Raw genomic sequence first — 16,597 nt, 5'->3', positions numbered from 1 at the left:
GCTGATTTATATTTTTAACAGTTTGCTAGAACTTGAATTTGATTTAATTTTCATGCATATTAATAGTATACATCGACATGACAACCAATCGGTAAATTTATTAATTTTTCGTTCCACTCTTGTTAGAATTTAACACGATTGCTATCATTCGAGCTCTGATTTACTTGGTTAATAGGGAACTATTGCATATGTTCATAAATGCGCGCCATTTTGGATATTGAAATGTTCTATAGCACACACATCGAACTATAATTTTTTTGCAGGGTACATTGAACTATAAATTTATCTATGCATAGCAACCTATTATGGAAGAGAGCTATTATATACATACACCAAACCATGTAGAATTTACATACAATGTTTCATGTGTAATGTAGATTTTAAAAAAAGTCAATCGTACAAAGATCGGGCAGGGAATTTCGATCATGGAATTAATTTGTATGGGAAATCTAAAAATAACTACTTCGGCTATACTCCTGCCTTTATTTCCCTCTTGTCACTTTCCAAATTTCATTGTACGGCCCATGTTCTATCCGCACGTGCCCACGTCCTCCCATCTCTCATCCCTTTTCCCTCTTGAACCTCCCACGCCGCATCTTATCTTCTCCCATCCCCCCGCCACCACGCGCCAACCCCGCCGTCGCCCGTCGATCCGGCTGCGCACTTCCACCCTCGTCTCTCTCCCAGTCTCCCTGGTCTAGCAACATCACATGTGATCTTCCTCCCAACGCGAAAGTGTCCTTTCGATCTTTGTCTTCGTGGCCCGCAGATCTGGCAGGCCCTGGCCACGACGCTGCCAGATCTTGCCGGACCTCGTCGCCCCATCCAATAGGTGCTCGACGCCACTCCTCAGGACCGCGGCGGTCTTCATTTGTTCTCTCCCCTTAACCTCCTACGCCATGTATTGGCCCCTTCCTGAAGCTCCTCCTCATCCGAGTGGCCGCCTGATGTCGTCGAGTAGACCACTCTCACTCCCGCTTCACCCTCCTGTACCAGGTCTGTTCGCCTTTTCCGTTGCGCAATTCGTTGAGCAACATATATGTGGCGTATAAGTGTTGTTGTAATGGAAGGTGGGCTTGTTTTCTGGTGGTTAGGGTGCAGGATTTGCTCATGTAGTTCAAGTTGAATACTGGGGAGATGGAGGAGATGGTGCCATGGAGGGCTACTTTGGTGGTGAGATTCAGGTTCTACAGCGAGGCCATGGTTGTTTGCATGTCTGTTTAGGTCTCTTTTGTATGGTTGTTGAAAAACAAACCCAAGCCTATTAGTTTGGAAAATAAAGTCAAGCCTATGTATTTAAAAATAGTTTCATTAACTAGCAAGTGGCCATTTGGCGGTGAGGTGTGCTAGCTAGCTTCTGTTGATGCATGTATGTTTGGTCAAGGCTAGCTAGTTGCAGCAGTTGGCATTACTAAATAAGAGAAGAGACAATATGTCAGCGTGTGTGATCAGGATTGGGATGTATACTTGATACTACTTGTATAGCTTAACTTGCAATCCCTGCCAAGGAAACCAATTAGCATTTAGCACTGAAGGGGTCCTCCATTCATGTAGTTTGTACATTGCTGGTTCTTTTTCCTTCAGTTTTGGTTCATAAATGTAATTTTAAGTTTTGTAATCTCGTTTTTGCTTTTCTTCTCAGTATTTTGTAGTTTTGTAAAATATAACTCCTCTTCCTAAGGCTAGCTAGGTGGGTCGACTGTGACCCAAACGCTCCCATAAATATAAATCGTTTGACTTCTAAATGCTAAATCACACTCATTTGAACTTCGAAGCATCAATATCAATGGAAGTACCACATATGCATGCGTTGAAATAAATTTATCCCAGTGACACTAAACGTGGGTGATTAGAGTTTGCTGCAGTCGGCTGTTTGGAAAGAGAGCTCATCCTTGGCAAGGTCGTAGAGAAGATGGATGTTTTGCAACTGGAAGTTGCCGATGATGCTCATGTCGTCGGATGTCTCCATGACCATGCATGACGTGGAATTGTCCAACGGCACCCAGTAGTTTTCCGGCGGCAGGACCATGTCCGCTCCGCCACTGAAGTGGAGCACCATGGACGGCACTGTCTTTTCCTGCGTCGCCGCCACACACAGGTCCATCTCGTTGTCAGCGGGTGGCAGCACGAGGCTCCCGTTCAGCTGCCTCCGGAGCTCCTCGTGCAGGGGCCCGTACGCCCCGTCGGCCAGACCCGTAGTGGGGGTGCCGGAGTCGACGATGACACCGCCGCCGGTGCCGTCTGGTTTTAGAGCAAACACCGTCGGTGGGATGGGCAGCCTTGTTTGTCCCACACTTATCCCGATAAGTGGAACGTAGTAGAATGAGTACTCTTTAGGGCCTTGCACGAAAGACATGGACATCACAGGGCTGTCACTGCTAAGGCTCGCAGAGGCGCCAACAAAAAGGTGACTGCTGGCACCGGTAGCGTTGTTGCGGAGGTAGGGGGTGTGGCAGTGAGAGAACTTGCTGGCGCCCACTAGAGAGACGAGCGACAGGGGACCCCGGACGGATGAACAGCCAGTCCACGCAGCCGAACATTAGCCTTGCCGAGCCGTTTTGAAAGGCGAAGACCTCGGTGTCGATGGTCCCTCTGGCGTCGCCGTCGCCGTAGAAGGCCCCGAAATAGCAGCTGCCGTCTCGGCGGCACGAGTTCTCCTGGTTGGCCAGGCACAAGGTGTCGTTGCATGACACGACATGGAAGGTGTCCGACTTGGATGCGTTATAGAGGGGTAGGCCCTGCTTGACGCATTGGCTGCAGGTGGAGCACTGCGTCCAGATGAGGTCACTGCCGGTGTCGATGAGTGCCTCGGCGCGCTGCGGTGGTACTCCGCGATGTACTGGCTGGTGTTCCAGTGAACCGGGGCGGTTACGTCGACAAAGGATGCCAGGCGCTGCCGGCTGCTGGCCATGGCGCGCTGCACGCGCTCGGCGGCAGTGTAGCTCGCCTTGCCATCAACATGGTTGAGCTTCATGTGGAATCCTGCGCTACTACAATTAACTAGGGTAGCAGCACTGGAGCACAACACAAGAACGATGAGCACCAGGCTTATTTCCATTGTTGTTTCCCTTGTTGGTTTGGTGCTATAGCGCCTCACGATGTTATAGCTTAATTTGTAACTTGTGGCATTCATATATATGCATCAGGATAACATGTGGAAACAAACCAACTGACGGAGGATCGAGGATGATACATCCATAATTTAATACACAGCTACTCCCTCTGTTTCTAAATATGTCTTTGTAGAGATTCCACAAGCTGAACTACATATGGAACAAAATGAATGAATCTATACTTAAAATGTATCTATATACATTCGTATGTAGTTTACAGTGAAATCTATACAAAGACTTATATTTAGGAACGGAGGAAGTAGGCCTGAACAATGCATGGGATTGGGCGGACTTCCTTACAGCTAGCTAGCAGCTGTGGTTGCATCTCTTATCTCTGCAAGTGTCGACCTTTACAAGAAGCTTGGAATTTATCGCCAGATCCTAGTGTGTGTTTTCTCAAGGGTTGCTAGTCCATTATTCAAGGAGATAAACATCCTGATATAACATTATGACTTACTATTATAGAATTTGTCATGGCCTGACTAGCTGGAGTATGGACTCGTACTGATCCACCCGGCCAAGCCCTTCCTAGGTAAATCTGTCCAATTTGTTATAAGCTCGCAATGTACTCTTTTCCAAAAAAAAATCAAATATCCATGGGTGTGCATACCATATATTAAATAAAAAAAGGTGAAGAGTAGCAGACAAAAGAATTGAAGTTTTTCAGGGAGAACATTTACAATCTGTTGAGTTTGGGTTACATTTGGACTTGACATATTATACAAAAGAATTATATCCCGCGCGTTGCTGCGGGAATTCTTAGTCCTATGCACGTTGACATATTATGTAAACTGAATATATTTTCTGTATAGTAGATATATTTTTTTAAGATGAAAAGAGGCAACGCAGTACTCGAGTATTATAATTTAAAGATGGGCATCATTCAACGCTTTTCACGCAGCAAAGAAGAATATATAGTTAGAGAGATCCTACGGGTGCGCTCCTAGAATGTTGCATCTGGCTTCGGAGATCAAAATTAAGTGTTGAACAATGTGACGTGAATGCAAGTGCAAATAGTGTCTATATAAGACAGGTTTTTGCAAAGTTTATTGAGCATGGCTAGTCATGAAAGCAAATGTAAATTTGTTACACATAACTGATTCGCTGTGATAGGCTTCTCTTTATATATCCTGAGGAGTTTTTGAAAATGTTGAGTACTCTTTCTACCTTCTATTTTATTAGATCAAAGACTTTCGCATACATTAAGAGACAGTTTTGTAATGATGTTGAATGTATTGTAGCGGAAAGTTCGGGACTAAGTTTGTATCCTGTGTAGCTTCCCCCTATTGCTTCTTGCACTGAAAAAAGAAGAAAAAGCTTTGAACAAAACAACCATCTGTAGTTCAGTCAGCTGCAATGCAATCCATGGGTGGTATCGCAACCAAAGCAAGTTCCGGAACAATATAAAGGGCTGAAATATCGAAGTAATTACCCTGGTAAGAAAAACCAGGTAAGATCAGTTTACTTGTGCAAGATTAAATGAATCAAAGCAAGGAGGGGTACCTTAATTAGAAAATCATTGAAGAAAATCGTAGCTGTTCATGCTCACTGAATTCTTGAGTTCAGATATCATAAGAAAGAAGCACACTGATAAAAGTACATGTGCTAGTTGGCTATCAACGTCCATGACGCCCATCCTCCGCCATCGACCAAATCGACAACCACGGCGGCTTCATGATCTATTGTGGAAATTCTAAACCGTGACAGAGGGAGTAGTATATCAGAGTACTAATTAGCTACTAGAAATAAATGCAATGCATCCTAAACCTTGTCTATTGTGGAAACGCACGCAAATTTAACTGTGCCTTCTAAACCGTGACGGAGGAAGTACTGTGGATGGATATTTATTTATGAGTATGGCCCATGTACAGCTCAGTTACAGAAGATGAAGATGAAGGGATGCGTATGGAGGAGAAATTAAATCACAATATCACATTCACGCCAGGGAAACAGAACGCACGACCGTGAAAGCCTATGTGGCAATGATGCTGATGCGGGACCATGCAAACTGATGTGGCATGATGGTGATGTGGATAGTGTGCATGATGAAAGAATTGTTGGTAGTGGCTATCAACTTCTTAAAAATGTAGGATGTAGGATTAATCAAAAGAAAAAATTACTTGGAAATGATGTCTTGCATTTCCAGATTCTAAAATGCATTGCCTAAAATGAAGATTGGATAATTTACAAGATAAAAGTAGAATTGAACTTCTATGTGCAAAAAAGGTAGAAAGACCGGTGATTGTTGTCGTATCCTATATGCATAAGAGACTCATCTCCACTAACCTATTTATCTTAACATGCAAGCTGTCCACCTCATCACACATTCACACATGCCACGTCAGCCTTTTTCTCCTATATACCTAAGAGACTCATCCCCAGTAACCTACTTATCTTAACATGCAAGCTGTCCACCTCATCACACATTCACACATGCCACGTTAGAATTTTTCTTTTCTTACAATAGCCAGTCTCCAGCCGAACAACCATCTCCCTTAGGAAAAAAATTGTTGATCTTTTTAATTTAGCTTACTTCTTTTTATTCAACTGACGTCAAAGATACATGATCTTCTCCCCTTCCCAGTCTCTTCCCGTTCTCGTCCCTTTTTATCCCCTACCTTCCCGATCTCTCTCGCCCATAGTTGGCGAAGGTTGGGAGGCGTCGATGGGAATAGATTGGAGCTCTTTTGGCATAGACGCCTCTCTCTCTCTCTCTCTCTCTCTCTCTCTCTCTCTTTCTCTCTCTCATGCATTGTTATTAACTAGATGACACCCCGCACGTTGCGGCGTGAATTTGTAGAATGCGACTATAATGAGAAAATATGAAGGGGGAGCAATCTCTAAATCTAAAAGGTAATATAATTATAGAAAAATATGAAGGTTCGGAATCACAAACATTAAGACCTCAAATGCATGTTTTATTATTTTCTACTTGCAATGGGCAGAGTATTAGCGAGTAGAAACCACCAACTACCTAAGCATAGCAATATCATGCACCGACTACACAAATTCGATGATACAGTTCTTTCATAGCAGCTGCGTTTGTTGATCAACTATAAGGATGCAAGGTACTATCAGAGTGATGCTTCACGGGTGTGGTAATGCAAGATTGTTCAGTAACGTGAGTAATTTCTGCAGTAATATGTTGCTGGTCATCATTAGAACTAATGTGGTGATTTAACAGAGCTATCAAGATTCAAGAGAGGCAAAAGTATTTGCACTAATCCTATCACAATTTCCAAAGGCGTATAAAAGTGGTGAGACGGATTTTGGCTTTGAACTAATGGTGTCACTCAAAACAAAGATTATAGTTTTGAAGAAAAAATTTAAACATATATAATCCAGATTACACACATGTAGGTGCATGAATGACTGAAGCTGCTCCACTGCAGAAACGTCTGGCAAACAACATGGTATGACAGAAAAAAAATTAATGCTGTATATGAGTATAAAAACAGATCATATAAAAAGGGTTAGTGACTTAGTGTATAGTTACACCATTGCAAATAAAGTGTACCAACCAAGCACTGCTAGCTCTGCCTGCAAGTCAATTAGAAAGATATGAAGATAATCTCCGTGGAAATCATGTTAGTATTTACAGAACCCAAATTGAATTATGGCATGCACCCTGTATATTGGTATAAGAAATCAGTATGCTCTCCATTGCATAAAAATACATGAGCAGATGAGCAAAAAGGTAAGAAAAGTAGAAAACCCGAACCTATTTCATTGAAGCATAAAATCAGTACACATACTATTTGGTTGGCCGGGCACTCGCACCTGCCGTCGCCCATGCATAGGTGTTCCCGGCGCCGTGGAGATCGAAGCGCGCTGCAGAAGTGCTCGATGACCACGTACTGGTCTGTGAGCACCATCATGAGGGGGCCTTTCTTGCGGAGAGCACCTCCCGCGAGCTGGAACATCTCGAACAGGGTTAATGACTTGTTGAGGAAGTAGTGCAGTAGTGCTCATCAGAGACATGACCGCCCAGAAGGACATTGGTCGCCGCGTTCGTGGTAGCGGCGTGGCCCAAACAATCAGTATTATGGCAGCAGTGCGTGGGTCTCCGATGGCGATAGACCCATGGCCGGCGGCGGCGCAAGATGGAGAAGAGAGAGAGAGAGACGGCACTGGAAAGATGAGAACAACTGGTCGAGATTTTGTTTAGGAATGGCTGGAGATTTATTCCCAAGGTGAAGGAACCGTCCCAGAGTATCAATCAAAGCAGTGTCCTTTTCATATTCCGTGTTAATAGCTAGCAAGATACTTTACGATTCTACATTGCGAAACGACTTCCTAGCGATCGGCGGCTGCAGCGAGCGATCTGATCCAACGCAACTAATCAGCCGACAAGTCTTTCCAACAAGGCCCACCACGTGAGACTTCCAGCGCACACACATGCAAAGGCTAGGTAAGGCAAGAGGGAGGCGGCCCCACCCAAATCAACACTAATCACCGCCCCCCTGATTTTCAGAGGGGCCGCGTCTAATTAATCGCCCCTAATTAATCCACATAGTTAAGCCACTTTCCAAATTGAATCTTGTCGGAAAACGAGCGTTGGAACCCTAGCGCGCCTCTACATTGATATCTGTCCGTGAAACGACTGCATGCGCGTATTGATTGTTTGCATGCAGAGTATAGTAGTAATAGACATTTTCTATTGCTAATTATCTTGCATGCGTGGTCTACTGGAGATTATGATCGCGTTGGTTAAGATGGGATAGGCTGCATGTCTCAAGTACGGTTTCATTGGTGGAGAACTGATGATATGGCAGGATGATGTGGATAACTTGTATGTTAAGAGAAATCATGTAGTAGGGTGCTCTTATTTAGATATAATAGATTTATATTAAGTATGACTGTTGTTGGGGCACACATAACGAGTAGGCCCACGAAGGGTCGAGATATCATAAAGCATGGGGTTCACACATCAGGTGGGTCCATATAAATTTCATACAAACATACTATCCATTCGGAACATACCATCCACTCGGATGATAGTTGATCACTCGGCCGTATCACTCACTCGGATATGTGAAGGCCACAGTCGACAAGGCACTCGAAGCATCATCCTAGTAGTAGACTGACATTATAGCATCAATGCCCCACTTTTGTAACATAGGAGGTGAGAGGGTGGCGCACTCTATAAGCCACCCCGCCCACTAGACTGGGCGCAGGGCCTCTTTCTTCCACATCTCCCTCTTTTTCACCATTTAGCTCAGGCATGGAGATCCGTTCTCCCCTCTCTCTCTCTCTCTCATACATTGTAATCTCCGGACACATACTCAGATGAAACAAAGCCTCTCCGGAGCACGAGATGTAGGGCTGTTATCTCCACCGTGAAAGGTTCGAACTCGAAAACTACCGTGTCACCCATATGCATCTCGATAGATCATGCTCCTTTACCCTATCCCTTATTATTGTCGGAATCGTTTTCACAACAATTGGCGCCCACTATGGGGCATGTGGTTTATCGAACCATGGTGTAAACGGTTTTTTCTTCAATCTTCAACAGCGGATCAACTACCATCGCCAGAGAAATTGGCTGCTAGAACTCTGGTCATCGCGCCATTCGTACAAACAAAAGAATCAGGGAAGTATCCATTCGATCTAGTCTTTTTACAATACATTGTCTAATAATGAGTTTATTTTTTCCTCCTGTAGGATCGGACACACCCATGCGTGATCGATCATGAAGCAGAGGAGAAGAGGAAAGGACGAGTCATTCCCCATCTTTCTTGCCTTCTCACATGATCGTCATCAATGACAACCACCACAAACGGCCACGCCCTCGTCCGCGCGCCTGTGCACCTGACGAGTTGCTACCGCTTGCGCCGTTGTTCACCGTACGCTTCTCGTACGCGCGCCAGTCCTCCAGGGTCATCAGAAGGCGACCGGCATCCTCGCCTCCGCCGTCTTGGTCGAGGCGTTCCTCCGCCACCTTGAGCCGTCCGGTGAGCTCCTCCATCGTCAGGGTGTCGAGGTCGACCAACGTCTCGATGGAGAGTGCCACCTGAGCGTATTTGCGGGGCACAACTCGAAGGAACTTACGTACCACATGCGCGTCCCCGACGGGATCACCATGGATGGAGAGGTTGTTGACGAGCCCGGTGAGCCTCATCGCAAAGTCGTCGACGTTCTCGCCGGGCTTGAAGCGGATATCCTCGAATTCTCGACGAAGGCCCTGGGCCTTGGCCTCGCGCACGGCGGCCGAGCCCATCCGCATGGTCTTGATGGCATCCCAGGCCTGCTTCGTCGTCTCGTTCGTGGAGAGGACCGCGAGCATCTCCTCCGGCACCGCCCTGAGGACGGCCTCCAGGGCGGTGCGGTCGTCGTGGTAGTCGGCGGTTCCACTGGTGACGGCGTCCCACAGCCCGCAAGTCTGCAGGATGGCTCTCATCAGGAGAGACCAGCTGCCGTAGTTGCTCCGGGTCCGTGTTGGGAACAGCGTTGGGAGGGCCACCTCGCGTCTCTGCACCACTGGCGCGGCGACCCGCGCCCGCGCACGGTGCGGCTATGCCTAGCCCTGGGAGACCGCGAGAGCGTGTGCCCACGCGTCGGCGACGGAGTCCGGAACCCGCCAGCGGAGTCCTTTCGCGACCCCTCGCCGGAGCCCTTCCGGGGCTCCTTGCTGCCCGCCATGATCGCCGGATCATACTAACGGCTCTGATGCCAATTGTAAGCACCGATCACACACACACACTCGCAAGAATACTCAGAAGACAGTGGTTTTGCGTTGCGAACACTTGCAACTTTTCTGCATTCCTTCTTCTCCTCTTATTCAGTTACAGAAAGGGAACGAGGCCACTAACGGCTCGAGAAAACAGCCACGCCGAGCCACTACGATCGCGCCATCCCACGATCCAGCTCATGCGGGGTGTAGATTACTTCTAAGCAAAAAAAACTTTCTAACAAACTTATCTACTCAGCTGACTATGCAGCGTTTATTTTCTGCTAAGACTAAACTGACGAATACATAAGGTTTAAGTCCACAGTGTCCGCGCGCGCCGGCTCATAGGCCAGACCAGGCTGCTGCTGCCGCATCAGCAGAGCACGGCGTTTCTCCCTCCGACATCAACACTCGGTCGTGGGCTGGCAGCGTGCTTGGCCGTGGTTTGGACGACGCGGTGTCCCTCAAACTAGCCTATGACCCGGCTCCCTCGAGCAACGAAGCATAGCAGCCGGCAGCGCTGCTCCATCCACCGGGGTCGACTGCAAGGCACGACCCACTCGGCGACCTCTCCCTCCGGCGTCGACTGCCTGACGCAGCGCGGGCACACGGCGGCTCTTTTCTCCACTACCGCGGCCTCCGCGGCGAAGTGCCAGCGCTGGCCACGCACTCGCAGGCGGCGGCTCGTCCAGACGGCAGCGTGATGGTTCCCTCTGCAGTGAAGCGCAGGCCGGACGCGACACGACCGCGAGCGCCGATCCGCGTCCCTAGACACGGCGACCTTCGCAGCGGGGACGCGCCGTGGATTCCGGCGGATATTAATATGATGATGAGTTATATATATCATTTATGAAATAACCGCGGATATTAGTTTTAACTGGATGGATCCTAGCTAGCTAGATAAGTGATCAAGTATAATATGGATTATATATCAACAATCCATATTACTTGATCACTTAATTATGATCCATCCACTTAAAACTAATCTGCAATTCTTTCACTTTGATTTAACAACTCATTATAATGTAAAAACAATCTCTAAATTAAATGGAAAACAGACAATAAAAAAATAATAAAATAATAAAACAAAAAAATACCAAACTTTTAGTACCAGTGGGTGTTACCAACAGGTACTAAAGGTCTCCCCTCCCCCGGCGCTGGCTCGTACCACGTGGTGGCCCTTTAGTGGCGGTTCGTGCTGAACCGGTACTAAATGGGGGACCTTTAGTCCGCATCCTTTAGTGCTGGTTACAGAACTGGCACTAAAGGGCGTTACGAACCAGTGCTATAGCCCAGGTCTGCACTAGTGGGATTGATAAATCTTAGGTCATCCACCTGAGGGAAAATTGCTACTATTCTAATAAACTCTGAGTTTTGAGGCCCAACACGTGTGTACAAAAATAAAGTTTGGTAGTAGGCATCACTAGTCTATCCCTCATAACTTAATTTAGCTACGTGGGCATCTCGGCCATCATATTGGTGTCACTACACTAAATCTTCTTTAAGTTTGTAGTAACGTTAGTATGCCTTATGAGTGGACGTGCTACATATGTGAATAATGCTTAGTTGAATAACTCAATTAGAATGCCCTTATGGCAAGTATCACATGAGCTAAAAAAAATGACGATCGAGTATATATGTACCTACAAGATATGAATGTCTATAGGGACGAGAATCTACACCAAAAGGTGAAAGCTAAAGGAAGCTTCCCCGTAAATAAAATAAAACTAAAGGTAGCTGGCATGTCCCGTTCATAAAATTGGGTGCACCATGTAGAATCGGAAGAAACAAGACCTCTTTTGTGTGCGAACCAATCTGTGGTTCGATGGTTAGAGGGGCAGTGGTATCCCCAGCCCATCAGGATTCAAGTCTTGGTGCTCCCATTATTCCTGTATTTATTTCAGGATTTTCGATGATACAATTTCAGTGGGAGGAGACGTTCCCGTCGATGCCGAGACGTCTATGGTGACTTCCTTAATCTCAAGCCGATGTGCCAGCTCAGTTTTTCTAATGTGCTAATAACGGTAGGTGTGCGTGTGTATGTTCATAGCGATGAGTATATGCGTGTTTGTCTGTACCATGTAAAAAAAAAGACAACTTCCGCGTTTCTTCCACGTGGTAGACATTTGTTCACGTTCCATCATTTCCTGTCCTGTCCTCGGCAACTTTGCGTCCATGCATGCATTATTTTGCTCGAATCCAAATAGAGTACGTCCATGCTGGCATGTGCCGCGTCTGCTAGTTAGCTTGTTGATTTTCTCAGTCTTTTGTGCTTGACTTGAACCGGGCAAAGAAATCAAGAGAAAAAACAAGTGTGTCATGACTTGATCTAGAGCTGCTTCGACACAAAACACAATAATAGTGCCATATCGGTGATCGACCAAATGTACGATACGCACATAGTAAGACCTTTGCTACTCCCTCCGTTCTTATATACAAAACTTTTTAGAGATTCCAATACGAACTGTATACGAAGCAAAATGAGTGAATCTACACTTCAAAATGTAACCTCTATATATAGTCATTAATTAAATCAATAAAAAACTTATATTTATAAACGGAGGGAGTATTAGATAATTATTACTGATTTCCGCCTTCTAAAAAAAGTTCTACACAGACCAAGCGGAGTCACCGTAGCAATGTAACCTCTAACCCTTGTAATTTTCATTCAATGAGATCACAAGAAGATGCAGATAGATTATAAGAAACTCCACATGCACATGCATGGTGCTTGGTGAATGCCCTCGTACGTGCAGCTTTAGAATTGTCAAATCCTTTCAGCCAGGCAGCTATGCTGATGACAAAACTATATGTTCGCACTGTACATACCGTCGTTGTAGCACTACCTTACCTCTATTTTTTGCTTCTGGTGTTCTTTGTACTACCTTGGCAGTTGATGAATAGATCAAAATTTATCCTCGCAAAAAAGTACCTTACCTGCTCATGCATTGTTGTTTCAACAGGACACTGGTAGGAATGCAAGAAAGCACCGAGCAAAGGCAACTCGCAATTGCTCCGCTCATTCCCACCAAGCTTTGAGTGCAAACCCATTGTTGCTTAACGAGGTGTAACGGCGGTCGTGGACGTAGACGTCACGGGGTTCCACAGTAGCAAGGAAACGACGGAACTGGACCACAATTTGTTGGTTGATTCTTGTCGGCAACATCATGACCATGTTGAAGTCGGTGGCCAGAAGTCATGGGAAAGAGTGCAAAGAATGATCATCATGTAAATATTCAAGTAATCATCCCGGGCCCACTAACCTGCCGGCCAACATGGGGTAATAAGAGTTGTTATATGGTGCAGTGCAATGTAAGATGCCACCATGGGTGCCATCTGTGTGACGGAAAAAAGAATTCTTAAATTGATACCATCTTAAAGATAGAACCATTTTTTAAAGGATGTTTAAACGATACCATCTTAAAGATACAACCATTTTTTTAAAGGATGTTAAAAGGATACCATCTTAAATATAGAATCATTTAAAAAAGTTATGGATAGTGATATGCTAAGATATCTTTCTGATATTAATTGAGTGAGATAGGGAGTAAATGATCTCTAGCTGCAACTTTATATATAAAGATATAATCGTGTGAGCTTTTGGACGGCCAAATAGAGAGGAGAAGAAAAACTTTGTGTCTGGCCTTATGGAAGGGAAAGCTATTCTTCTTTGCCTTATGGTGATTGTGCAGCTCGGAAATTCCATTCATGCTAGTACGAAATTGATCTCCCTTTTCCTATATGTTTCATTTCTCATGTCAACTAGAGTAGAATAATATTTTCAGCCAAAAAACACGAACTTTCATGGATTTTTCACAATATGGACTTCTTCTAATGATGTGTGTTCTTCTCTACAGAGGACTGCTTTATTGGAATTGCATTTGGAGCCACTTTATGCACGGAATTAAAATGTCGTTTCTCCTGCATGAAAAAATGGGGACCCGAAGTCACCAAATCATACTGTACGGAAGTCATCCCGAACTTCCAGCATTGTTATTGTGTTGTTTGTGACACCTAGAGTTGCACTAGGTCAAGATGTTCAATTATGTATCTTATCTTTTTTGTTGGATATACACCAAAGTTGGGTGATTCCGTGCTTGCAAATAATAAAGAAAAGAGAAATAAAAAGACAGATCCGGCCGTGCTGGGCATTCCGTGTGTATGGACGTTCTCATGACTACATGCATAGCTATCAGATGATCTAGCAAGGCCTATTTGGCTGTTTTATATAAAGGCCATCACAAAGGGTACATCTTCCTTCCTCCACTAACAATCAGTAGTAGCAAGGCAGCTAGCCATATCTTTACTGGGTGAAAGCATGTGGTCATGGCTAGTAGCTAGATACTCCAGTAACTATTACTTGTTTCAGAACCATTCTACAATCGATCATTATAAGATACATACTAGTCAGCAACCCGTGCACCTGCACGGGCTAGAACTTTGGATATATATTGTATGCGTAAAATTGTGCACATTAGAAATGTCAGGGCAAAATTAGAACACACTCATTTGAAATTTTATTAGTGAAATGCATGTCACTGTTTTTCATGGTTAGATTTTGATGTTGAAAGAGTTATATTCCTTCTATATACCTATTGTGCCATGGCGCACTTGACCTCAGATTGATAGATGTTACACCCTGTATTTCTAAATATAAGACGTCTTATATATAGGAACATGGGCAGTAGTTAATATGAGGGTGCAACTTTGTTGAGGTGTTGCATACGTGGTCAACATTCATAGGTGTGAATGAAAGAAAATCATGTTTGTTCAATTCCTATATAAATATCCCATGAATTCGTAGAAGTTCTAGAAAAAAGAATGAATGAAACTCTAAATTTCATCTTTAGTTAGCCTTTATGACATCCATGGAGAAGTGCGCTATGTTCGACCATATAGCAAGCAATATTTTATAAAATGTCAAAGTAATATTCTATACTGAAAAGAATAATCACAACGTCATATTTTATATTTCAAATCAAAGCATGTAGGATGGATTATCTGTATGGTTGTTTTTTCCTTAGTCATGTAATAAAATAAATTTTTATATGAATATCAAAATGGATGTTTGAAGTATTTTAGGTAGAAATGGAGTTTCCACTATCAACAACACTCTTTAGAAGTTGCGAACAGTTCTGGCAAAAAATTAAGATCTACTCCCGAATAATAAAGTGGAGTACTTGATATAATTATTATGAGAAATATTTCACAAATTTTCCTTTTTGTGGTCCGAACGCATTCTATAGAATAACTGATTGGTACATATGGGGACGTTAGTATTAGTAGTTGCATGCTTTCAGAGAAAATATGAAACACATACTCTGAAAATATATTCACCTCTCAATCATGTATCATGCAAATGTAGTAAACAAAAGTTAGATGGTGCCCGTGCTTTCTTTTTCAAGGGATAACCCTCAGCTTTCTTATTTTGAAGGCAACAAAGAGAGACCATGGGGTGGAGGACTTACGTATGTTTTAGTGATGACGCGCACGTTTTTGTTTGAGAGAAACAAAGAGAGACCATGGGGAGAAGGACTCACGTATGTTTTCTTTAGGGATACTGCTCAGTTTTTTTTATGAGGGAAAACTGAGAGAGACGTGGGGAGGAGGACTTTTGGGGGAAATAAAGAGAGACCATGGGGAGGAGGACTCCTGTATGTGGGATAGGAGAGCTGGTCTCTTGTTTTATTTTGTAAACAATTAGCTGGTCTCAGGTTTCATCCTACGTCTATAGATGAATGATATATTAATCGGATGGTCACAATTTCGTAATTCTAAGGATTAACACGGTGTCTCATATGGTGCTTTCAATTAGTAAATATAAGTTATAAGATATAAGAAGTGCAATTGATTGTTATGAGATGTTGGAGTGAAACAAGCAAGGCAAGTGATTTCAGATGTGGACAGTGTGAAAGAGTGGATTCGGTTATGAAGGAAGAGTGTTGTTCCATTCGTATCATCAATCTATCCGTCAACAATGGTGCGGCAAACCAAGACTATGTAAGCAGTGTCCCCGGGCCTAGAATGCAACCGACGGTGAATCCACCGGGCACGCTTCGATAGGCTCAAGCTTGCCATGCAAAATCGGGGAAATGCTTTTTACTCATCATTTGAGCAAGCGAGACATGGCGTTGTCTAGCCCTTCGCCACTGCGGGGTCGCACCTGGCCTTGTAGGAGGAGGCTGGAATCCCGCCGGTTGGCCACCATCCATCGCCGAACTGCGGAGCAAGGAAGGAGTCCACGCCTAGTGCCCCACTACAGGACCAGGAACGACTGAGGGAGGCTGTTTGTTGGAACCGCAGCCCTCTCTCTACTTGATCAAGACTAGAGGTAGAAGAAAGAGGAGCACACAGTATAGTGAGTTTCACCCGACTTCACAGCCCCGTTACAATTCAGAGCACTAACTCAAACACAACACCAGTACGTGGCTTATATAGCGGGACTCACACCACAGCCGGAGGCACTAACTCCACGACTTGCATGCACACATACTAACCTGCCCGTCACATCCGGTTGCTAACCACGCACGCACTAACTACTGAGCCTAGCATGCGCTAACCACTAAGCCCCATGCATGCAACACCGCGTCTCCGCTCTCGCCAGCGCCTGATCCGCACGTCCTAGCTAGCTCGCACGCGGTTGCTACGTCCTGAACTCCCAACAGATCACCAACGGCTACAGCAGACTCGGACATACACACATACGCACACGCCACGCTGCTGTGTCCTGCACGTCCCGCGCGTCACCGACGCCCCCGACGAGCCCGACGGCATCAGCGCGTCCCGCCCGCCCCGCGTGCATCCGTCGCGCCCG

At 45.0% G+C, this 16,597-nt stretch overlaps 1 long non-coding RNA gene and 1 pseudogene across 1 annotated transcript; one reads left to right on the top strand and one right to left on the bottom strand.

Moving 5' to 3' along the window:
- The first annotated feature begins 542 nt into the window (after positions 1-542).
- On the top strand, positions 543-1,549 carry LOC125549597. Its single transcript, XR_007301402.1, has 2 exons — positions 543-996; positions 1,095-1,549. It is a non-coding gene; the product is annotated as an uncharacterized LOC125549597 (long non-coding RNA).
- Positions 1,550-1,849: 300 nt separating this feature from the next.
- On the bottom strand, positions 1,850-3,058 carry LOC125549596 (annotated as a pseudogene).
- Positions 3,059-16,597: the final 13,539 nt, after the last annotated feature.

This window comes from Triticum urartu, chromosome 3 (assembly GCF_003073215.2).
Source record: "Triticum urartu cultivar G1812 chromosome 3, Tu2.1, whole genome shotgun sequence".
NCBI lineage: Eukaryota > Viridiplantae > Streptophyta > Magnoliopsida > Poales > Poaceae > Triticum > Triticum urartu.
Note: the sequence above shows the minus strand (reverse complement) of the source record. Positions and strands in the feature narration are given on the sequence as shown.